Genomic DNA, 27102 nt, shown 5'->3' on the forward strand with positions numbered 1-27102 from the left:
TGATCAACACACATTACATAATAATTTGAAAGCAAATTTAATTTAATTTTTTACTGGTGGCAGGACGTCTTGTGAGTCCGCACGGGTAGGTACCACCACCCTGTCTATTTCTGCCGTGAAGCAGTAATGCGTTTCGGTTTAAAGAATGGGGCAGCCTTTGTACTGTTAAAACTGAGAACTTAGAGCTCATGTCTGAAGGTAGCTGGCGGCATTTACGTTGGAGCTGTCTATGGACTCCGGTAACCACTTAATATCAGGTGGGCCGTGAGCTCGTCCACCAACCTAAGCAATAAAAAATAAATAAACAATCAGTGAAAAATTTAAACCTTGAGTAATGCTTCAGTTTGTGAAATAAAAAAAACAAACACTGCATAATGCATTAATTAATCCCGTTTTTAATTGTGCCATTTGATGGAAACCATCCACGAAAACTGTAAAGAATGTATTTTGAAAACACTGAAAAATATATCATCATCATCATCACCAGCTTATACCAGTCCACCACCGGACATAGTCCTCTCCAATTGCACGCAAATGAAGATCCTCCGCTTCTTTCATCCAGCACCGTGGTCGGCAAGAGCTAGATGAGAAAAATATAATAACGTAATAAATTCGCATATTATAATTTTTTTGGGTTGGTGCCCGAATCTCCCTAGCCACACGGTATATTCGTGTATGTGGATTTGGTGGTTTAATGCACCCACTAAATAACTTCCAAGCATGACCGAAGCTAATCTAACCTAAAAAAAAACCACGATTAAGTTGTTGTATAATATTATCTAGTTACATAATGCTGTCTCTCTGAATTCTTAATTACCACTCAAGATTCTAGTACTTTTGCATCATTGCTTGTTCGTAACTTACCAATAAAAGGTTGCATCACTCAGCATTCACTTTTAATGTTTAGAAACTATGCATGACTTGTCCGTTGCACAAACATCCGGCTTGAACTAGCATGTGACGTCTATGTTAGATGAAAATTGATATATTCGATGGCTCAGCTAGAAATTATTGAATTTCTCTTTTTCTTTGCACGTGGGACCTACTTCATGCTACTCGAAGATTTGTTTATCAGTTAGCTCTAATTTGGCCTCGTTTTTACAAATATTAGCCTTTGTATATGATAGTTTATACATATCTTTAAATCGATGTATAAACCTTTTTATATACATACATATACCAGAAACAAAAGACGCCGTCAGACTTTTTGGTATGCTTTTCATATTGTCAATTTTTTCAACAATTACCGACTATGTTTAAGTAAAAAATAATAAGTATATATATGTTTTTCTATTGTATGCTTCTTGTTTTGTTGATTGTATGTATAAAGAATTTGCACGTAGCCATGCAAATAAATACCTTTATATTACACGTTGTATGTACGTCGTTTGAGGTGAATAAAATAACAATAAATAAAAAACACTCGATCATAGTTAAAATGCTTTTATCAAATCTTAATAGGCAAAATATACTTAGGTAGTTCGATAAACACATCCAAAATAGTGTGCTAACAATCGGAAACGCTATACGCTTATCTGTAAAACATGGCCGCCTTATTTTTTAATTTCAATTTTTTTTTTGTATTTTTGTTAAATAATACTGAGTTATACTGTTGTAGTGAAACTCGGAGTGCCTCCCTGAATGGGCTGCACAGTCGATGGTGGAGTAGTGCGGTGTCGTGCGAGTGAACGCGGCGACCTTGGGCCCGTGCCGGCCCGCGGACGTTCGTTGAACGCGCCCCGCTCTCACCGCGCACCTCACCACTCCATCACATTACAAAGACTTGTTTGCGATCTGATCACTCAGACGAAATATTTGAAAATTTCGGATCAAAACAGATGATGCTTCTTCAGATTCATACTAGATCACTAAGATATTTCAGCATTAATCTTGATTATAAACTTTTTTAACTGCATTGAGTCTACTTTAATAGCGCGAATACAAATAGCGTACAAATACGTCGACTGAAATGTCATATCATCAGTAAAATATCGAAAAACCATTGCGATATTTTTGCCACTTGATGAAGCTATAGTAATTTAAACTTTCAAATTTTGGGTAAATAAAATTTAAGCGGTTTGGGTGCAATAATTTCGCAGTAGTGAGTGCGTGAGGCCCGGGCGGGCGCCGCCATCATCGCCGCCGAGCAATGACCGTACAACCTCGTAGGGTCAACAAAAATTGCCAAGCTGAATTTTAGTCTCAAAGATATTTTATACTTAACCAAAATTTCTTAGTCTATTTAATTTTTACATCAAAGGCTTTACGACTAAGTAGGTATTGTATAGTATTAAAGAACTTTATTGTATATTAACGTAATGCTATTTTCGCATCTAGCTAAAATACACGGATTGAAACCTAAAAAAAATTCAAAAAGAAAGCTAAAATTATGTACATAATAATTATGTATTTACACAAGTTGACAATTTGTAACACGAACAATTTCTTTTTTATATTATTATAAAGAAAGACAGATTATTATGTTAACATAGTTTAGCTTGCTGCCTTAGGCTCGTTGACTCATGAGCGAGTCACATCGTGATGTGGGAACGGCAATAGAAATTAAACATGGAGAATTGAAATTCTTAACACGCAGCGAAACAGTCTGGTCCTGACTGCTCAGTTGGAACTGGAACCATAACTAAGAACTCATACTCTGTTGTTGACATCTAAGATCTATAGAATACCTGAAACAGAATATCGTGTAATTTTCCTTGTAGCTTTAGATAAATTCACACCGCACCTCACTCACTCTTCCTACTGTATTATCAAGGCATGTTCTTTATTTCACTTTAAAGATAGATTAATAAATATTTTCTTTTTAGTTTCTATTTAATTTCAAGCAAACGTGAGTTTCCAAGTGTGTAAATCAATTATTCTTTTGTAACTACGGTCGTACCAAACAAAATCGTGTTTATATGTATGATTGCTTCAGCAATCATGGTTTCCAATTAAAATTTTATGATATTTTGTAAATTTTGCTCATTTTTGCCGAGGTCCGATTAGGCACTGAGAAGAACTCGTAGGCGATAATTAAAGAACCTATTCCACGACTTTTTTGAAATGAACCAACAAAAGCACTGTGTCTGAGAAGAAATTATATTAAAAACTTTTAAAAAATTCCGTGCCTATTAAGTAAACAAGTTCCGTAAACATATTTATAATATTGATTGATAATAAAATGTAACATTTCCAACGGAGAACTGTATTATAAAGGCAGAAACGTCAACAATCGTTTTAAGTGATACAGTTCTCTCTCGTAATCAGCTGTTCATATAAACAATCAGTTTCTATATACATAATTTACTAGGCTGTACGTAATGGCTAACGACTACAAAAGACTAAATTACTTTACTATCGCTATCACTACCCTAACCACTTCGAGACTGGCGAACTGCCAGTTTTATATTTAATTTATGAATTAAACCGCGGACACCACCTGTTACGCTGATTTTAAAAAAGAAAGATATACGTTGATTGTATAAAGGTGTAGCTTCAGAGTTGGGAACTTATATTTGTTTTTTACATAAAAGATATTTTTATATGTTTTAAACCGTTTTGAGTTGTAGTACCTATGAAATTAAATTAAAAAAATATTAATCTCATTGAAAAATGTGCGGACTATGTTTCAGTACGTAGCGTAAAACGTAACAAGTTGCATCGGGGATGCGAGCGGGAGGGGTGGCGATCAATAGGGGTTCGTAGCGTGGGCAGACACCCACCACAGCTGGAGCCCGGCCAGTCTCCGCTCTCTACATAAATAGAATCCACTTTCACAGCTATTTCATTTCAAGGAATTATTTTATTATTAAACCTCTACCTTTTTTTGTTGAATAAGTTTTTTTTAGTCTAATCATTCATTCCAATAATGTTCGTTTAAAAATCGAATTTAATCTTAACGGTAGGCAGTGTCTTGCGTCTGCTTCTAACATTCCTGAAATCCATGGGCGACGGTAAACACTCACCAACAAGTCGGCCGTATGATCGTTTGCCTACAAGGTTTATAAAAAAACCTGATTTAATACGAGCAATGAAATTATCGCGTACGGTCATGTGTTCATACAATGACAAAATTTAGTGATCATTGGTTGACGATCAAGAAGAAATTAGGAGCGAACTCTCTTTCGAACGGCGAAACCGATAATATATAAAATATGTATAAACACTTGGCAAGAATATGCTTTCCCGAAATAATATTCTGTTCTTTCTACATTCGAGATACTAAAAACTAACTACTCGTTTAGATCGATATTTGAAGTAATTAGCATATATTAGTGACCTAGGTGATAGGTGTACTAAATGAAATTATCACTTCTAACGGTTTTCCCCTCAAATATTTATCTATTGATATCGTATATCAGTATTATAAAATATACTTTAATTAGAGTGTTAGTTCTCCATTTAAATGTACATCACATAAGCGAAGGCTGACGACCCCGCAACTTTACCTGTATGATATCTACTTACTAAATGTGCGAGTGAGATGAATCAATTACGATTTCTCCGCGCTGGCTACCGAACGCCACTGGATAGCCAGCTGTATATCACGTGAAGCGTTTGTTGGCAGATCGCATGTTTTCATTGATAGTAACGATCGTGACTCGTATACCGAAATAAATGCAATTTGAACGAGATTTGGCTCGAGCCAGAATAAAATCTGTTCACTTCTGTATTGTCATCGTTCTGAGACTAATTGATGTGTATCTTGAGGTCTGGCAGTTTGTTCGACTGTGTTTTTCATGTTTGAACATCTGTTTGTTCTGTGTGAAATGAAACGTAAAATTTTTGAAATAAATTTTATAGAAAAACAGACGGTACTTAGTTAACACGATTTTCAAATGTCGATGAACTACACCTTAGACGTCCGTGACCACGGAAACTGTATGTAGGTATTCGATACGTCGCGTCGGTAGTAATATAATTCTGATCTATCTTCACCGATGTAGTTAAATAAAAAGAAGCTTTAATATTTTTATTTAAGTTTAGTTTTACTTCATTAGATAGAAGTAGTAGAATGCGTTCGATCGTAAAATTCATAAAACTAGAGAAAAAAATTCAAACACTCAACGGAATCAGCCAAAAAACTTAAAAAAATGCACGGACATATTGTGAAGATCCCTATAACAAAAAAATGCATTTCTTAAAATTACATAAGTAAACAGCAAAGGAAAGTTTCGAAGCCTATTATCTAATCCCCTTTGCAGAACGATTTTGTTGCAACGCGGTTCCATTGCTCTTATCTTACCCGGAGACTTTCACATTCATTGTTACATACCGTCATTAACTGAATAACAGCAGTGGTGGATTAAAGTAATTGTCACTTATTGAGTTAATAGGTAAATTCAATCGTAATCACATTGAATATTGCTCCTTGGATAAATTGTTTTGTTTACAATCGTTTGCTTATATTTTAGTATAACTTGTGAGTCATGAATTCTTCTATGAAGCGTGATAGAATGTGTGAAATTCTAGTTACTAGAGGTCCCGCAGTAGTCGAAATTCGACTATAATTAATTGGAATTGTAAGTTTGTACACTATTATGATTGTATTTTATACTTCTATAATCACAAATTTCACCAAGACTACACTATAAAAAATATTAACAAGGACAAACAATATTTAATCTCAATTTGACAACAGACGTCAAGAATAAAAGTTTGACAATAAATAGTATGCATGTGTGTGTGCGTCAAATACATGGTATGTAGTGTGTGTAATGTTTTCTTTATTGATTTAATGTATCTTTTATGCATTATTTAAAAAAAAATTAGCATTGTGCACTTCTTCTCTATATTCTCTATAAGTGTGGAAAATTTCATACTCCTCCGTCCGCGCAATTTTCGTAAAAAGGGATACAAAGTTTTTGCTTCACGTATTAATATATAGATTATTTTTTATTGCATCAATGGGTGAACGAGTCCAGCTAGTCTGAAGCGATTACCGGAGCCCATGGACATCAAAACGTAAATGCCGAACTCTGACGACTTTGGCCACCTTACAAACCGGAATGTATGGCTACTCCGCGGTAGAAATAAGGATGTAACATTTTTTTCCTACTTATGCTGATAGCCTTGAGAGACAATTTCAGCTTCTCCTTGACGTGTAGGTGACCTCACGGGGCTCATACCGGAGTGTTGCTAACACTAGCCCTAGAAAGAGCAGTGCTTCGCAGAATCTACCACCGGATCGAAATCGCGACCCACAGAATTATGGGTTAATTTACTTGTCGAGCCCTTCGTCGCAAGGGACGGGTTCGGGTACCTAAAAGCACCGTTAATGGATCGGGAGGATCCGTAATGACGTGTTTAGGAATGACGCGACGTCGACTGTTTACCATTCGGTCCACAGGATCGGGTATGTAATTACCTGCGGCCACGACAAGAGGGTTTTCACGTCGTGCCGCCTTCTCAAAGTGGCGCAATGATACCCACTGTAAATACTTACTGACTGAGTCAAGCTCCAGGTCAACATGGAGATCCACATTCCTTGGGAACCATGGTGCTCCGAAGGCTATCCTGCAAGGATGTAAGATACCAACGCAACAACGACGTCATTTATTCATCATCATCATCTTAGGCCTTACAGCCCAGGGTGGGCCTTAGCCTGGTCCAGTATGTCTCTCCAGACTGCTCTGTTCAGGGCTTTCTCCTTCCAGTTCTTGACGCCGATATTTTTGAGGTCGCGCTCCACGCCATCCAACCATCGGAGTTTGGGTCTCCCACGACTTCTGCGGCCCTCTGGTTTGCCATAGAGCAATCGTCTCGGCATTCTGGTACTCTCATGGTACCGGACGTCATTTATTACAGGACATAAATTGACTCATCTCTTCAATTTGTAAGAATATAAACGGTAGAGCCAGTGAGTTAAGCGAGAAACTTAGTTAAAACGATGATACATAAGATGTTACATACTGAAATACTCTTTGCGATTCTTTAAAAAAAAACTTGTCATTGTTTGTCACGATGCGCATCGTGAACGGCTAATGTTTTCCTGTGTCGCTCACAAGACCACAAACAACAGGCCGACTTTATATTCCCATACGTGAGCGTGTGTGCGAGTCGATACGATCAACATTGCGTGTTTATCGGACTGTCCACATTGCAAATTACATGTTATTGCAATTATAATTCCACGAAACGTTATTGTTATAAATAATAAATCTTCAATATTTTAATAATACCTATGATATGGTTTTGTTGATGACACCAGACATCTACGCTTCGTCAACGTTTTGTCTATTATACTGTGTTGACCTAAATAAATGATTATTGGCTGCGTGTTGAATAGGATTCCGCGTCAAGAGTAGTGAGCGAAGTTTTGTACAATTTTTTTTTATGTGTTTTAAAATTGAATCCGCAACGCTAAAGGAGTTTTGTTTTTAATTCTAATAAAAACTAGTGCCCACGCAATCCTGTACCTACCGCTTTCAATGTTGATTGTGTCGATCGTTATGTAAGATCTAGTTCGAATTTAGAATTCGCAAACATTGTTAAATTGTAAATAATGCATGAAATCCAATTAAACATGTGTCCGACACGTGGATCTAACTTCATTATCACAATAATTATGTTACACAACATGTGTGTGTGTGTATGTATCAATAAATAATTAATATTGGAATTTAACGCAGATAATCAACAGTCGGTACAATTAAAATTTATACTAGATGCGCCGTACTTCTTAGTTTTTAAGTACCTACAATATCGAGGGCTGAAAGGCAGTTTGGTTTAAGCGAATTTCGCTTAATCTATATATATAAAAATGAATTGCTGTTCGTTAGTCTCGCTAAAACCCGAAACGACTGGACCGATTTTTTGGGTAATTTTGGTTTTGAATTATTTGTGGAAGTCTAGAGAAGGTTTAAAAGGTAGATAAATATGAAAATGCTCGAAATTAAATAAAAATAATAATTTTGTTTTTCCTTTGATGTGTCGGACGGATTCATTTTGTTTTAAGTTTATTTTATACAAAAGTTTAGGTCTTTTATTTATCGATTGAGGCACTACGAAGTTTGCAGGGTCAGCTAGTACGCGATATTTATATTTTTAATTAAAGGTCCGTTTTATTTGGTCTAAGCATCAACAGTTCGATGTTTTTAATTGAACTTCAATTTAGTTTACTCTATTCAAATAGCTGAAGAAGTTTTTTCTTATTGTATTTTTTCCAAATTTTAAACTTTAAATGGCTCTCCTGTAAAGTTGCAAAAATGTCGCTTAAACGAAATAGCCTTACGCCCCTCGAGATGAATATTAAAAAACAGGATGTGAACATGATTACAATTGAAACTTTTACGCATTGGAACGTTGTCATTCTCGAACACGCGTTGAGCGCGTGTTTACGGAAAAACATTTTTTTTTATTGCCCTTGTAAGCAGACGAGCATACGGCCTACCTGATGGTGAGTGGTTATCGTCGCCCATGGACTTCAGCAATGCCAGGGGCAGAGCCAAGCCGCTGCCTATCGCAGAACAACTAGTGTCTAAAACTAACTTTTCGATTTATTTGAATCCATGCAATCAGTAGGCCTTAGTCTCATTAAAATTATTTTATACTTGCGGTACTGTTCCGTATATGCATACGTTATTGAAAAAAAAAGTCATAAAACTTTTTCATCATAAACTTTTTCGCTTTCGTCATATGTACGGTTTTGTTAAACTTTCAATTATATATCTTCGCTGATGTTCAGAACGGTAGTCAAGATCCTGCTATGTTTTGATTCCGAAAATGTTCTTCGAAAGAATAATAAATACTTCGTTGTAATTATTTAAATTTCGAATTATCAAAACATAATAATACCATATAGTTGTGAGTTCATTTTGAATTATTATAATTCCGTTACTGAGTGACGTCACAGTCTAATGATACTGTTATTTTAAATATTAACGTTACGCAATGTGATTACAATGCCAGCGAATGATGATGTGTTTTGGTTTCTAAGAATGTTATATGTTAATGAGTTTAACAGCTGAGATTCAGTTGAGGTATCCCGAGTGTTGTTCGTAAGAGCCGACCGAGACAAGTCGTTGTTCAAATTATAAAGTGTACACGAGATGCGTTATACAGCAGTCCATTGGAGCGACCGGCCACGGAACGTTGAGCAGACGTGCGCTTACGACAATTGAGGGGCCACACCGAATGAAGAACGCCTCTGGATCGTTTGAGACGCACAATGTAATGGAATCCTACAACGTTTTATCTCAACTAGTGATCCCCCGGTAGTCGAAATTTGACTATAATTAAGTGAAATTACAAGTTTGTACATTATTATGATTCTATTTTCAAAGACTACATATTATACTTCTTTAATCACAGATTCCACTAATACTATGTGTATTTTAGACAAATATTAATAAAGACATACAATATTTAATCTATTGTCAATTTGACCACAGACTACTCGTATAAGCAATAAGAAAATTTTGACAATAAACAAATAGTATGCATGCGTGTGTGTGTCAAATACATGGTAGTGTGTGTCATGTTTTTTTTCATTGATTTATTGTATTAATGCATACCTACTTTTTTTAAATATTAGCACTCTGCACTCCTTCTCTATATTCTCTATGAGTGTGGGAAATTTCATAGTGCTCCGTCCTCGCAATTTTCGTAAAAAGGGGTACAAAGTTTTTGCTTCAAGTATTAATATATAGATAACGATTAGCAATAAGGTTTTCTTTGTGATTCGATGAATTATTCGATTCGATTTTATATTTAGACCAAGACTGGTTAGAAAGTAGGCGAGTCTTATGTGGAAAACTCAATAATTAAAAGGTTGAGAGCGAAGGCCGCCAGTTCCGCGTGGTGTCGCAACTTGCACTCGGCGTGCCGCGCCGCAACACCGCAGGCCGCTCACCTCGCTGTCTGCAGCGGGTCACGCATACCTTCGATTCCTTTCTAAAGTGCTTTCTACGTCTCAAGCAGTGATGCCGACTCCAATCCCTTCACGCCTTTCTATCTCCCTACTTTTTTACTTTTTTTTAAAAATTTCAACAAGCTTTTGACTCCGTCCGCGTGGTATAGTCACTTTGGCATAACGCGTAAATCTTACCCCCCCACTTCATTTACGTAGAAAGTGAAAATATTTTTGAATTTTATTATAGAATGTTAAGGAAGCTATTTAAACCCCAATTTGAAACATTCTTTATTGGTGCTCCACTTGTACGGGTCTTACCGTGGTGTTATATAGCCTATATATAGCCTTATTCAATAAATGGGCTATTTAACACTGAAATATTTTATCAAATCGTACCAGTAGTTCCTGAGATTAGCGCGTTTAAAGAAAGAAACTCTTCCGCTTTACAATATTAGTAGTATAGATACGAGTTGTTTTTAAAAATGCATTCAACTATTTTCCGTTAATTCAGGGATTCATTAATGCGGATACGATCTCTCTTCACGTTCAACGCGGTCCAGTTGCGGAGCGATGTGTGTGTGGTGTGCATGAATTCTGCATCAGCATTCCAATAATGACACGTCATCGTAGACAGTGTTCCGACAATGCGATTGGTATTTGGCTTTGTGATATGGTCTGCGTATCGGATTTAACTAAATCAAAATGTTATTTCACCGCTATAATTGGAATAATCTATGTTTTCATCTAATTTAGTTTCCTACCGGCTGAAGCAAGAAGTTTTTTTTCTTTAAACTCAGATAAAGAAGTACTAGACGCGTTAAAAGTAAGTTCTCTCAATGAGCGAAACCGCTAGACTTTAGCTTAGCAATGTACTTTTTTTTTTACAAGAAACAGGAAAACCCGTGCTGCGAAAACGTGATATTTCGATTCGAATTTTATATCGTTTTAAAAATCGATATGTAGGTATATAGTTAATATTACTATGATATATTGTAATTAATTTAAAATTTAATAAATAGAAAATAAAAGAAAAAAGTGATTTGATAATTTCATTCCTTTGCTTCTATGTTCCATAACTTTCGAAAACAATATAAGTACGAGTATTACACAATAACGACAATAAATATTGTTGTCTGTTGATCGGATTACTTCGATAAGTAGGTAACTCAAGCTATCATGTATGGTGCGAATTGTACCTGTAAGTGAGATAATTCGTGGAAAAAAACGCATTGAGCAACGGGCGGTCGTCGGGTTTCTCTTGTGTGGATAATGGGCACTAGGGGTGGGCGTTGCAAGGACATAACGTTTTCAAGCGTCGTTTTTTTGTTGTGTGACGGTAGGACTTTTCCGGTCTGTATCGAAAACGTTGGATACAAAATTTTTCGAATTATTTCATGCATAAGATTAAAATCGTTCGCGCAATTTGTAATTTTTAATCAACGAACGACTTCCACGATGACGGAACAGTATTTTTTTTTAGTTCCTACCTATGCTGATAGCCTTGAGAGGCTATTTCAGCTTCAGCCTAACGTGTGTAGGTGAGCTCACGAGGCTCAAACAGGAGTGTTGCTAACACTGACCCTAGCAAGAGCAGTGCTTCGCAGAATCTACCACCGGATCGGAAACGCGACCAACTGAGAAGATCCGGCGAGAAACTCAGTGGGCTGTGTCCATGAGTTAGTTCGCTCGTGGAGCCCTTCGTCCTAAGCGACGGGTTCGACGAGGATGGTGACCGGTGCTTGTGGTGCCTAAAAGCACCGTTAATGGATCGGGAGGATCCGTAATGACGTGCGGAATAGTATTAGTATTCTGTAATATCAAAACTTTAAGTTTTAATAGTTTTGAAATTTTAAAATTTCTATAATACTAGTAAATAAGTTAAAAAATATTTTGCTACTAATTTAGTTTGTTTCTCTTCTTCAACCCGACTGCCACGGAATCATTTATTTCACTAGAAGAACATAACTATTAAATTATTATAAACAAGTACAAATATACAGATTTTTAATCCTAATTTAACTAAGAAAAAGAATTTCAATCATAATATGTGTTTATTTTAAAAGTTATGCGGTATCGTCTTGCGTCATTGGATAAATGTGATAAGTCTCAATTTCTCAGAATTTGTTTATGAGATAAATTGGAGTCATATTGTTTTGACGATACACAAAATTAAAACAACAAAAGAGATTCTTTCGAGATAGAGAATAATAATAAAACTAGAGGTCCCGCAGTATATCGTCCCGACTATAATTAATTGGAATTGTAAGTTTTTACACTATTATGATTGTATTTTATACTTCTATAATCACAAATTTCGCCAAGACTACACTATAAAAAATATCAACAACAATATTTAACTATTCTCAATTTGACAACAGACGTCAAGAACAAAAGTTTGACAATAAATAGTATGCATGCGTGTGTGCGTCAAATACATGGTATGTAGTTTGTGTAATGTTTTCTTTATTGATTTAACGTATCTTTTATGCATTATTTAAAAAAAATATTAGCATTGTGCACTTCTTCTCTATATTCTCTATGAGTGTGGAAAGTTTCATACTCCTCCGTCCGCGCTATTTTCGTAAAAAGGGATACAAAGTTTTTGCTTCACATATTAATATATAGATAAAACTATTCAAGATAAAGCTGGATTCAGTTAATTGGCTTTGTCATTTTAAATGGAAATAACGTTGCGATCTTTTACAATTCGTTTATTGACATTCGGTTCGCAGACCGAAATGAATCTTAATTCTCCATTGTCGCCTCTTGATGAATTCCAACGTTTGAATATTCCATTTACGATTCAATACGTATCTGCTGATTTAAACAGTCTCAAAATAAAGTAGAGAATACACCGGAGATTGAAAATTTGCTATAAGCTTCGAAATCAAATTCGCAAACAAATTTTGCTGGTATTTATGGTAGTATTTATATCACTTATTTACGTTTTAATCTTCTCGTTAATAACCACAGGTGCTCAGCCTATTTCCCCTTTTTACATTTAAAATTTCTAGTCTTTTTTAACGCGCGTTCGTTACCTGTATCTACCTATTGTAATCAAATGTAATCAATATATGTATATATATATATTGATATTAAATATTTTGTTACTTAGTGACAAATTATTCTGGATTTCATATTTCTTAAAATTACTCATTGTATTTTTACTTTTTTAATGTCAAGACGTTGTCAATGGACTGTCGATTGCACCTATAATTGAGGTGACATCTGCCACGTACCTATTGTCAATTTGTCAATGTTTTGTATTGATGATCACTTTGTTGATGCAACTAAATAAATAAATAAACTCAAACGTTAATTTGCAAATTAGCATATACATATATGCACCGATGAGTATACAATAGTTTCCTTTTTGGAATAATATCATGCCCGGCATCACTAAGAAGCAATAAAGTTTGTTTTATGGTTTTAGTGCGGCTCGCGGCGGCTGGATTGTGTTTTTCTTTGTTTGTAAACCAAAATTATTAATTAACAAGGCAATCTTATTTCAACGGTACGATAAATAACGTGTATAAATCATTCCCGAAAACGAAAACTAGTCCGCCTTAAAAGGCAATAAGAAAATTAAACCAATTGAAAATTACAGAAAAGTTATGCTTGTGTATACAGGCTACTATCAGAAAATTTAAAATATTTCAAACTATTATTAGACCAGAAGTATATAATAGAGATTATTTTATTAAATTATAAGCTGGCACACTGTCGAGACAGGGACGTGATTGGTCCACAATAGATTTCGCGTGGGAGCCGCACCCGTGCTCTGTTTAATCAAGATACCCGCAATTACGTTTAAATGAACATATCCACGTATTCATCGCATTTTCTCACCATTTTACGACCTAAACTCGTAAACATTATGAACAATGAGGAAAATGTTTTTTTTTTTAACATGTCACACTCTGAATAAAAGTTAGGGATCTTTTTTTTATTGCTTAGATGGGTGGACGAGCTCACAGCCCACCTGGTGTTAAGTGGTTACTGGAGCCCATAGACATCTACAACGTAAATGCGCCACCCACCTTGAGATATAAGTTTTAAGGTCTCAAGTATAGTTACAACGGCTGCCCCACCCTTCAAACCGAAACGCATTACTGCTTCACGGCAGAAATAGGCAGGGTGGTGGTACCCACCCGCGCGGACTCACAAGAGGTCCTACCACCAGTAACTTAATTAATAATTTCTTAATTATTTATCTATACAAACAAGAATGTATGTTTATGCGTTTCTAAACTATTAATCCGATTTTTATGAAATTTAATACAGTTGTTGTTGGTTCCAGTGAAAGTTTCTTTAACAGTACCATCATGGTAAAGTGATAGTCGTAGGCGTCCGAAATAATCGAGGTTTTTCATTGGATTAGCGATAGCCGTGACCGGGTTTCGCAGTTTAGGATAGAATTTCATTGAAAATAAGGTTGTACGTATCCCTGACCGCACTTTATCTCTGCGGTCTGGGCTCCACTCTCGGGGAGTAACCGCAACGCGTGCGCTCTGCTTTGAGCTTTTGCACCCGCCCGGAAATAGAATCAAATTAAACTGCATATCGAGCGAATCGCTAGAATAATGTGTACCTACTTGAGGCAAAGTCAAAATTTACCACGATTGCTACTACTATGCTTTATCTATATATTAATACGTGAAGCAAAAACTTTGTACCCCTTTTTACGAAAATTGTGCGGACGGAGGAGTAGAAATTTCCCACACTTATAGAGAATATAGAGAAGGAGTGCAGAATGTAATTTCTTTTTTAAATTATCCATAAAAATACATTAAATCAATAAAGAAAACATTACACACACTATCATGTCTTTGACACACACACACACACACACATACTCTTTGTTTATTGTCAAACTTTTGTTATTGCTTAAAGTCTATAGTCAAATTGAGAATAAGTTAATACTGTTTATCTTTCTTGGCGAAATCTGTGACTATAAGTCTTTGACAATAGAACCATAATAATGTTCAAACTTATAATTTCAATTAATTATAGTCCAATTTCGACTACTGCGGGACCACTAGTGAATATAATTAAGTCGTTATTTTGACAATCTAGCTAATTTACAAACCCACTTCACACCCTTTTTATAGATAATCTGTGAATTATTAAAATATCCTTTGTTTTTATTATTGTTCAAGCGAGCGAACAGACAAAAAATTACGACTTTTTAAATATTCTGTGTAGGTATTTTGAAATACTCACTACAATTTTGAAAAAAAATATATATCAAAAAACTGCCATTTCCTTTTACTCTGTGTTTATATTTAAGTAATGTGGGTTTCATTCACTCGAGTCGCATGAATGAAGTCCATTAAGGGTTGCTAAGTTAATTAAACGGCACCAGTGCGCATTGTGGTGGACATGCGAAGTACTTATTACTGAGAATCAAACGCAAAATTTATAACAACGTGATTTGTAACGCCCACTCGCTTTGTATTAAATCTGTTTCGGTCGTAAAGTTGCGAAATTGTAACAAATTATCGTAACTACGTCACGACCGAAAGTTATCTATTTAAAATACGACATTCATGAAACTTCTAGAATCTTACTATTGCTTGTCGATAATTTAATATCTGTTAATCGACTGCTCTATTTGACGAGCAACTGAAATGAATCTGAATTGAACATGGCGACTGACTTCAGTTCACCTAAGAGTGTAATTGTAATAAATAATAGTTTAAAAAAACTAACAAAAAAATGATTTTATTGTAAAAACGCGCATTTTTTTAAATCATTTTATTATTATTTATTTTTCATTTATTAGTAGAATTTCAATTTTTTTCAATTTTTTATCTTTTCAAATTTTTATTTATTTTAATTTTCATCGGTCCTTAGGAATTATACCAAATTTCGAGTTAATCCGACGTTTTGAAGGGGGTCAAAATCATGTTCAAAGATTCCGCTACAAACATACATACGTCTGAAGCTAATAAAAGCGTATTACAAATGGAATGTAATTGTAATGAGCGCTGTTATTCAAAAACGCAAAAGATACCATGTACAGGTAAAATTAAGTACCAAACCACACCAGTATCTGATGCTTCGCTGCTTACTGTATTACGTACCTTATGATTTGTGAAACAACTTCACAAGAATAACCAGCTTTAATTTTATGTTCGATGTAAATGACATTTTCCACATTAGCTGTACATATGACTGTATGATTGCGTGTGCGCATACCGACCCGCGTTGTAAATAATGCATGCGGCATACTTCGTGCTCTATTTACGTTATCACGACTGTAAAATTATAGTTGCTATTTACAACATTTCGGAGATTACCATTTGATATCGACAACCTTATTTGAAACATCCAAAGATGTAATAAAAAAAATGGTTATCGTAAAATGTAAAAAACAATGCGTCATGAAAACAATGACGATCAGTTAACAAAAAGGTACTTTTTTCTTGATTGATCACTGTGGTTTATTGACATAGGTAATAAAAAGGAGCATACATATTTTTTTATAACGTTTAAACTATGTCAAAATATTTTAGACACTAAATATTTTTTTTATATATAGGATTATATATTTGTATTTTGCCATCGAAGATCCACCTAGATCCTATGGTTCACCTAATCGTAACGGGTTACAGTAGAACACGAACATAAGCAATTCCATGAGCACATCGACGACGCTTTGCAAGAAGACAATATTGTGTACTAATAAAAATAAATTACAATTTATTCAAAAATTTAACTTATCAATCTAAAGTCGTATTACTGCTTAATAGAACTTCTTATATCCGTAAAGTTAATACGATTAAATTTGTTAAAAATTACGTGGCAAGAGGGGAGAGCGTTAGTAGCAATTTGTACAAACATTGACGCAGAATAATTATTATTCTGTGTAAACGAAGCGACCGTTACGTATACATATATAGACATAAGTGCATTTGTAGGCGTTGATAATGTTAGTGTGAACAGTATTCGCTTGATTGTTATTCAGTTCAACTACCGAGCGAGACATGATACCGGGCGACCGATCCAATCGTGCCTTGTGCTCCGCGACTCATTTGGAGGTCGATGCACGACACTCCTCGCCAGACGAGGCTCTTCGATTATCCATATCCATCCAACGAATCTATACAAATAAATAAAATTGAAGTCTCTGTTAGTAATATTAAAATAACCGCTTTTTTTTTAATTTTTATTACTTAGATGGGTGGACGAGCTCACAGCCCACCTGGTGTTAAGTGGTTACTGGAGTCCATAGACATCTACGACGTAAATGTGCCAACCACCTTGAGATATAAGTACTAAGGTCTCAGTATAGTTACAAAGACTATCCCGCCCTTCAAACCGAAACGCATTACTGCTTCACGGCAGAAATAGGCGGGGCGGTGGTACCTACCCGTGCGGACTCACAAGAGGTCCTACCACCAGTAAAAGTAAAGTGTCTGTTAGTAATATTAAAATAACCGCTTTTTACTACATGCATATGAATTTATATACGTCACATATACCAAAATAACATTTTTTATAATTTTTGCCTGTCTGTCTGTCTGTTTGTTCCGGCTAATCTCTGGAATGACTGGAGCGATTTTGACGGGACTTTCACTGGCAGATAGATTATGTAATAAGGAGTAATTTAAGCTACTTATATCTTAGAAAAAAATCTGAAATTATTTTCAAATAAAATAATGTTTTGTTAAATCCCACGCGAGTGAAGTGGCGGGCACAGCTAGTATAACAATAAAACACATTCAGAACGTTTTCGTTTCGACAAAAGTTTCGAAATGTAATTTTGACAAGAAATACTAGAGACAATATTTCTTTATCAGAATCCCTCAGAAAACGTTTTTCGCTGAATACAATAAAAGCAAAAATCTGTTTACGAATTACACTCCGTAACAAATTATTTTGAACTGACTTGAAAACGAATAAAGTACATATTTTCAAGAAAACATGACCGTTTTAATATTCACCACATATATCAATCCTCTTTCCGTTGAACGCTCATTGAACAAATAATCAATATTATGACATCAAAATGCTGTGTGCAAATTAATACATGCGTACTGATTTGTTTACTGTTTCGTATAAACAGAAAAAATATTTTTTGCATATGAGCAATCGAGCTCACTGACCTCTTGGTGTGTGGTTACTGGAGACAAAAAAAAAAGGGACATAAATGCTAACACGTCGTTGAGACATGAGGTCGAAGTCTCAGTTATTCTATAAAAATGGCTATTCTATATTTTAAATCGGAACGCATAATTATTTACATCACCTCAAATATAGGTAGAATTATGGTCAGTATTCGTTAGGGTAACAATACTTAAGTTTAGATTTAATACTAGAATTAAGTTACGAATAAATGCTTGTCGTATTATTTCAATTTCATATTACGTGTGGCCACAGTACAGTAAAGGTAGCTGGCGAATACCCGCACCCTCCGTGTTGCGCACGGTCGTTGATCCCGTTCGTCATCTAATGAATTTGGGTTCTCAAATTGGTATCAGCATTGATTTATACGAAAAGAATTTCTTGAACGAAACGCGAAGATATCAAATAAAAATGATTTCTGATCAATTATAAAGATACAATATTGCTTTGCTATTTACATCTATCTATCTGCTTTTTGCGACTTCAAAACCAAAATGTAATTATTATGCTCTATGATTATCCGATGATGCAATTTTTAATACCTCATACGATATTATCGCCGGCTCGTAGCTGAGTAACGATACGTGTTTACAGAATTATTCTTTACTAGAGGTCTCGCAGTAGTCGAAATTCGACTATAATTAATTGGAATCGTAAGTTTTTACACTATTATGATTGTATTTTATACTTCTATAATCACAAATTTCGCCAAGACTACACTATAAAAAATATTAACAAAGACAAACAATGTTTAATCTATTCTCAATTTGACAACAGACGCCAAGAACAAAAGTTTGACAATAAATAGTAGGCATGCGTGTGTGCGTCAAATACATGGTATGTAGTGTGTGTGTAATGTTTTCTTTATTGATTTAATGTATCTTTTATGCATTATTTTAAAAAAATATTAGCATTGTGCACTCCTTCTCTATATTCTCTATAAGTGTGGGAAAATCCATACTCCTCCGTCCGCGCAATTTTCGTAAAAAGGGATACAAAGTTTTTGCTTCACGTATTAATATATAGATTTAAATGTTTATTTAGTCAAGTTTGTGGAATAACGAAAATTATGCGAATGACGAGGAAAGAAGCCGTTTGTCGTATTATTCAAACTGCGTTGACAGTACACAAGGCGACTAATACAGAAATGTTACAGTAATAAAAACCGTTGTGTTCATTCATTCCACCCACTACACCCGTAATCGTTCGTCCGTGTGAATACGATAATAATACATAATGCTATCTATATGCGCAGATTAAACGTTTTATTCTTAGTTTTACGTCATTGGTTTAATTAATGTACCTACGTGATTTGGTCCTAGACGGGCTTAATTCGAGTCTAGTGATTTTACATTAATTATTTCGACGTTATCTGCTAAAATAATAATAATAATCTTCATAAAACAGTTTCATTTTAAACAGCAGAAGAAACAATTCTGCTTAATGTGATGAAAATAGCGTTTTATAATATGTTGTCACGAGCTGTGTTATGTTGTTGTTTTTAATTTTTATCATGATCATAATATAGCGGTTATCGGTGTTGTAATGGATAGATCCCCAGGGGCTCGTTGGCCCTAATCCAGGAATAGCGTCCACGTTCAAGTGCACAGCGTTTCCGTTTCATAATTTTCGTCTGACTGTTCAACTAGCATCGGCGCCATATTATTAATTAATCGATTTGTAGCACTATTTTATTTTATTACCTTTATGTAATTTTTAAATCAATAATTGCAGTTATTTTTGTTCACTACGTATGTATTCACTCGTGTGTTGTGTTAGCGGTGGAAACTTGTTTGATTTTGGTTTACCTATCTTTAATATAGTATATGGATGTATTATGTTGCTGGCTTCCCAAGCGCGTTTGGGCTTAAATAAAAATATATAACAAAATAAAAAGATTGAATTTATTCCGATTTAATCCGATTTTTTCCCTACCGTATCGCCGGTAGCCTCTAGAGGCCATTCCGGCTTCATCCTAACTGGATTTTGGGCCTGGATCTCTAACATCTGCCCTAGCAAGACCGTGTTTCGCTAAATCTTTATTTTCGGAAATAACCAAAGCATTTTGTGTAAGGATATTTTTTGCAATATCAGATTGTCAAAGCTTCTTACTTGTTTTAACGTCATTTATTAGTACAACATCATTGTTTTAAATAATTGCTCTATTCTTATCAATGTATTGTACACATCACAACAGTAACTGTTAGTCCACTGAATACCGGCTGCATCATTTCATAATTCTTTCATGCGCTCAATTGTTGCATCGGAGAGATCATATTTAGCGATAAGACCGTCCATTGTATATATCCTATATTTATGTTTTACCGTGCAATAAAATACACTTATGCACGCTCGCTACGTATACATAATATTACTATACCATACTATCTACTATGCTCTTTATCAAATTACTTTTCAGTTAAATTAATTGAAGTCGTTGTGGCCTAAAGGATAAGACGTCCGGTGCATTCGTATATAGCGTTGCACCGGTGTTCGAAACCCACAGGCGGGTACCAATTTTTCTAATGAAATATGTACTTAACTAACGTTCACGATCGGCTTCCACGGTAAAGGAATAACATCGTATAATAAAAATCAGACACGAAAAATTATAATTTGCGTAATTACTGGTGGTAGGACCTCTTGTGAGTCCGCACGGGTAGGTACCACTACCCCGCCTATTTCTGCCGTGAAGCAATAATGCGTTTCGGTTAGAAGGGTGAGGCAGCCGTTTTAACTATTCTTGAGACCTTAGAACTTATATCTCAAGGTGTGTGGCGCATTTACGTTGTAGATGTCTATGAGCTCCAGTAACCACTTAAAACCAGGTGGGCTTTCAGCTCGCCCACCAATCTAAGCAATAAAAAAAATAAAATAAAAAATCTCGTTGGTGTAAAGGTTAAAGGTCATTTGCTTTCTCAGTAACATGCTCTCGAAGACGTGTACTTAGTACAAAAGAAAAATGGTTTTTCGGTAAGGGAAAAAATATGGTAATGTGACACGAAAAACAGCCGTGGGTGTTAGTGTGGTATTAAGAGGATTAAATCTCTCTTGATAAGGTTGAAGGTGTCAGATGTGGGCGATTTTTGCGGCCGCCCTGCTTGGTGGCTGTGGGCGGGTGTACGCGCCCGCTGAGTCTGCTTCATGTCTCATGTCAGATGTGGTATTATTAACATGGAACATGTGTCACATTCCTCTTGACTTAGAGAATATGTTTATAAAATAATTCCTATTTTACTTTACTAATAAGTAATTACTATTCTATTCTATCAGGCCACAGACGTCCACTGTTGGACATAGGCCTCCTCCAACCCTCGGCACAGAGATCAGTCCTGCGCTGCCTGAATCCAGCGAATCCCCTCTACTATAAACAATTAATTATACAGGGTGTTACAAAACTACCCGTAAAGCCGAAAGGAGGTTAAATGGGGCCTTATAACGAGTCCATTCACAATATTTAAGAACCGTAGTACGCTGTATAACATACCCTAAAAAAAATTAAAAAAATTTTTTTTTTACTTCTGTGCAATCCCTACTTCAGTAAAATTAAAGAGTAAACTACGCAGAATGTACCTAAATTTCTGCCTTATTCGCGGAAAGACAAAAATATTAAAAGATTTGAAATTGATAACAATTTTTTTTTTCCAACTTGACAATTCTTGAAGCCAGTACTCAATCCTTGTATTGAGGTAGCAAACATTTATGAATGAAAAATAGAAAAACTATTAAAGTAGACAATTATTAGGTAAAATAGGTACGTAGGCCTTTATGTTAAATAATCTAATTCCCTGACATGACAGCTTACTAGGGTTGCCAAATTATTGACTTTGATAATTAATTATATTTTTTACGGGGTATTTTGTAACACGTTATATATAACGCGAAAAGTGAATGCATAATCTTCTGCCTAAAAGTACCTGCTCGGCAGAAATCAGAGGAAGATAATGCCTACCCGTGAGGGCTCACAATATACTAGTACCTACCTCGAATCTAAAATGTTTTTTAGCAAAAACTAGTTTTTTACTCGAGGTATTATAATCAATTGAAGGGTGCATAATGTTAGACGTAAGCCATCTTATGTCCGCTACAAGGACCGGTTATGCACTGCCAAAATCCGGAAAATATCTGCTCAATTCAAATAGTTAATTTACCGATTAGTGCTATGCGTTGTTCGTCGGTAATACTGTAGTTATAGGCGTCGATGATTTCAATGGTTGAAGATAAAAAGAAACTTCATTAAAACACAATCAAATCTACCGTTGTAAAAAAAGCAAATAGAACTACATAAACATATCAAAAATATATTCATCGAAATCTTTTTAAATAATTGCAAAGGTTGTAAATTTTGTAATGGCACACTCAGGTCACCGACATAAAATAGAGTTTAGTTGTGATAAAACTCGCAACAATGTAGGTACATGTACTGTTATCAGTCTACGTGCATCCGCCATCTTCATGCGCCTCAAAGCAAATAAGAATTCTCAGTAATCGCCGAGTGCCACGAGAAAACCAATTATTATAATGTTTTCAAAGGAACTATTCAATATTCTGTTTTCAAGGAATATTATATTCTACTAGATGTTTTGACTTTAAGTACTTCGACGCTAGAATATTTACTACCTATGTTCACTATTCTTTAAGTTTTATATAGAATAATTTAATCACGGTAATTTGTTCACATCCTTAATTACCCAGCGAACATAAATTTCCACTTTAGAACATAATTATGAGTCATTTTTATTTGGGTTTGCAACATGGCGTCCTACCGCCGACGCGACGCGACGGACAGATAACAGGTAGGACAAAGCATCGCGGGTGTCAGTTGCGATCTCTGCGACCAAAAATTATACAATACTCCATTGATGTATTAAAAGGGTTCAGAATTAAAAATAGCTTATTGAATCCCTAGCTTGTTCAATTTCTCAACAATTCGATAACACTAAATTGTTGTTATTTAGGCCATTTTAGGCTAAATAATATCGATAAAGTCACGGCAGTTTAATGTGTAACATGTTTTCAAAACAGTTTCTAAATATATATCGTATCTATCTTGTTAATAAAAATAATAAAATGACATCACTAGACTGACACGTTTCGGATGTCTCTTGGAAACAAGACACCGACGCCTAAGAATAGATAAATAACTTAATCAAATCCAAATATGTACGTATTATCATAAATATGCATCTATAATACCGTATATGACTCCGTATCCGTATATGTACGTATAAATGTATTATATACTATAACTAGTTAATGTTGGTCATAAGATTACCGCAAAAAATCATGAAACAAAATTAATAGAAACGGTGAGAGTCGCGGCCGAAAATTGTTCAGCTTACAACAAGCAGGAAGGCCAGTGTAATCTGAAAAGGTTCGCTTGCTAACGCAGATTCTCATATGTGTCCTCGAACCATATTTGCTATGTAAATGAATTCTGAGAACGTCTCGCCGCGATGTTATACAGATGATTCTTCCTTTTGTACAATTCGTCTTTTGGAAATTCCGACGATCAGCCACAAGAAATCGAGATGACGTCCCGCGCGGTCGTTTATTATTCTTATAATGTAGGTATTAAAACCTTAAATAGCAATGTATCTTTTTATTTATTTTTTATTGCCCTTGTAGGCAGACGAGCATACAGCCCACCTGATGGTGAGTGGTTACCGTCGCCCATGGACTTCAGCAATGCCAGGAGCAGAGCCAAGCCGCTGCCTGCTATCTAGTTTTAACATTATTAAAGAGCAAACATTATTTAATCATAAAGTATACTAAAGTATTGTTTTAGTACAGAATACGCGGAAATTAAAAGCAGACATTATATCTCTCATGCCTGAAAATCACTGACAACCAAAACAGTGAATCGATCGATATTCGACAAGTGCACGTGCGTCAGAGGTTCGCTTGATTACGTTATATTTTCCATACCGACACGTCGAAAGGAAACAATATTGTAAACGTGCTAAAATAAATTTTGTTATGTTCGTCTACTGACTATCGTATTACGCGAAATCAATAATCTTAATTCATCTCAATAAAACAAGGACATGTTTGTAGCAATTTCATTATGCATTTTGGTGATGCATAGATTATATATTATCAAGCATAGACTATAAATAACAAGCAGCCCCTTGGCATTAATCGATACTTCCGGCTTAATGCATCGTGGGTTGAAACTTAAAAAAAAAAATAGTCACACAATGACCGCCGTCGCGTCACGTTGACCCAGTCACATCTACTATGGCTAACTGATTTCAATATTTAGCATACATTTCTAGATATTATAAAATATAGTGTGCAACAGATCGTGACCTGAATAAAGGTCAATTACCGACGTAACCTAATGCACCTATTGACAAGTTAATTAGGAACCTATGATGTTGTGCTGAGGTGTAAGATCGCACGTACGGTTGTCCGTGACCCGACGGTGCCTCGCATACTCGACGATCGCGCCCGAAGTTCAGTATTGCCTGATTCTATAACAACACGTAGGAACCGGCTAATAGTGAATGATGCGCCATCACCTCTGATCCGTATTATTCAATTGAACATGAACTAGAGTTATGGACAATAGCCACGGGGCAATTTGCATTCTCCGCGGTAAAATGTATTGTAGCAGTTTAGTCTATCACTTGATTACGTAATCGTGAATTGATTTCGTAATTCAATTTCCTTATGTACCATCAGCAGTAATTTTTGAATAATAATTTTGAATGTCGTCGATGTGCAAACAGGTTTACCGTTCAGCTGATGCTTAGTGATTATCGAAGTCGTAGTAAAAATTGATAAGAACTACACCAGGACCGAACCAAGTCATAATCGTATGATACATTTTATATCATGTGTCTTCGTATCAGGCCACGGACGCTTCATATCCACGACGTAAATATATTTTTTAACGAAAGTAATCAAGTCAATCAAAAAACTGACGGCTTAACATAAATTTAATTCAATGATTTTATAACAAGTGTTTCACGGTCACGCAATACTGAAAGTCAAAAATTCACGTCTAATAATGTCTGAAATACTATGATTATGTTTCGAAGAAATCCCAGATAAAACTGCAAAACAATAAATTGGTGTCTGTTTTCTATCATTCATATACCCGTATGTATATATGTATAATATATATGTTGTTATGATATGATTTGTATACGATACACGCATACTTGTGATGATATGATAAATGTCAAGACTTGTATAATGCAGCTTAGTTCTCAAAAACACCAGAATGTTGCGTTATCATGTTTTTATGTAAGATGACGAGATATAACGGCCGCGGTAAAAAGCGGTAAGAGTGATCTGGCAACATTGAGGCAGTGAGAGGAAGTCAAGTGATTCCAAGAATACCTTTGGCATAAATAGAAACGTATGCAAGGTTATCGAATTTATAAAATTAAAATTTTATTGTAATGATATCAAAATTAACACTGCATACAATTAATTAATTAATTCGAGACCGCAATTCAAGGTCGATTCCTTTTAAAATTTAAATTTGGCGCTCTTCCAAATATTGAATTTTAATATTCATTCGAATTTAGTACATATTTACATCTAATATTGACTCGTATCAAACAATTTTCGGTTGTTGAATTTCTTAGAAGCGCTCTTGACATTTGACCACGTGTTGTTTTTATGACCAGGTCTTATCATTATATTATACTAGCTTTTGCCCGTTACTTGGTCCACGTGGAATAGTTACTTTGGCATAACGTTAAATTTTACCCACCACTTCATTTACGTAGAAAGTGAAAATTTTGTGAATAATAGAATGTTAACGAGCTATATAAGGTACCAAAATCACGCTTTTTAACCGACTTCAAAAGAGAAAGAGAAGAGAAAAATATAGATGATTTAAAAATTTGTGAGGTCTTAAATTCTTCTCATAATCAACTTTTAAACTAGTATTCTTCTTAAACAGTAATCGGTTTTAGTATTTGCGCACACAATGCGCAAAATATATATTTGATGTCTTTTGGTTTATATCATGATAGAAAAAAAAAAAAAAAACGTATAACTAACTCGTATTTCGTAGATAAGAATGAAACTAACCAATAACGAAGGTCTTATTCTTTGAAAAATAAACCACTTTCCGGTTGATATTGCAATACCATTGTTATTTTATTCAAACGGGGAAACCCAAGATAATTTCAAGTGAATTTGTCAGCAAATAACATTTAATAGTGTACACGACGAAAAAAAAGTATCTATAAATAGCAATACGCGTTAATAACCACTATTTATTCACGAATATATTGTATATGTTTGTCTGGTTGCAATGACTCATGAGGACATACATACATTGTTCATTGATTGATGAATCAACCTTCGTTCATAGGACACTATTGTGACACTATCGTCTGACTTGCTACAAAAATATTACGAACAAATAAATTTCTTTATTAGGTCAATTTGATATTGGCCATATTGAGACGTAATATAATTAAAGGCTGTAAATTATATAAAACGAGGGTAGATCCAGTGTCAGTAATGACACATAATGCCCGTTTAAATCCTGTGGCGATGCTAAAATTCCATATAAATTACACCCAATATGTGGTCACGAAGACTACACGATAACATTGTATAATAAAAATAAAACTTGTAAACTTAAGAATTTGCCTTTCTTGACCTTCTCATTTATATATTTTTTTACCTTTTTGGGGCAGAGTATATCTCGGCTCTCTGTCCGATCCTTTGCTGAGTAAGCAAAGAGGTTTCTTCCTCCTCACAGTACCTACAGCTTAGATTAGTTGTGCGGCCTAGCTCGTGTATAGCCCCGATATTATAGCCAAAGTTACAGTTCATTTTGTGCGTAAGAGCTTGTGTATTCTTAGTTAAAACTAAAGAATAATAAGCAGCTGTCGATGTGTCAAACACATCGAATGCATCTAGTACAATTGTATTGTAAAACACAATAGATTTTTAATGTTCATTATTACTTTGACCAAAGCTGAAAACGTTATCGAATATAATAAATAATATATACTAATAATACGGTTAAAGTGATTATTCACTCCGTATCTATAACATTGACTAATTGTTGCGGTTATTATAAATATGCGGTTATAATTGTTATTACTAGTGTAATTATGAATAACCGCATGCGACTTTATATT

The 27102-nt window shown here is 35.0% G+C and overlaps 1 protein-coding gene and 1 long non-coding RNA gene across 2 annotated transcripts in view; one reads left to right on the top strand and one right to left on the bottom strand.

Annotated features, from left to right (window-relative positions):
• LOC101744329 (fibronectin type-III domain-containing protein 3a) overlaps window positions 1-27102 on the top strand; it is a 49489-nt gene that overhangs the window by 3727 nt on the left and 18660 nt on the right. The gene's annotated exons all lie outside the window — the stretch shown is intronic.
• On the bottom strand, window positions 1428-16783 carry LOC134198748 (uncharacterized). Its single transcript, XR_009972915.1, has 2 exons — window positions 15940-16783; window positions 1428-2687 (listed from the first exon to the last, which is right to left on the bottom strand). It is a non-coding gene; the product is annotated as an uncharacterized LOC134198748 (long non-coding RNA).

This window comes from Bombyx mori, chromosome 4 (genome assembly GCF_030269925.1).
Source record: "Bombyx mori chromosome 4, ASM3026992v2".
NCBI lineage: Eukaryota > Metazoa > Arthropoda > Insecta > Lepidoptera > Bombycidae > Bombyx > Bombyx mori.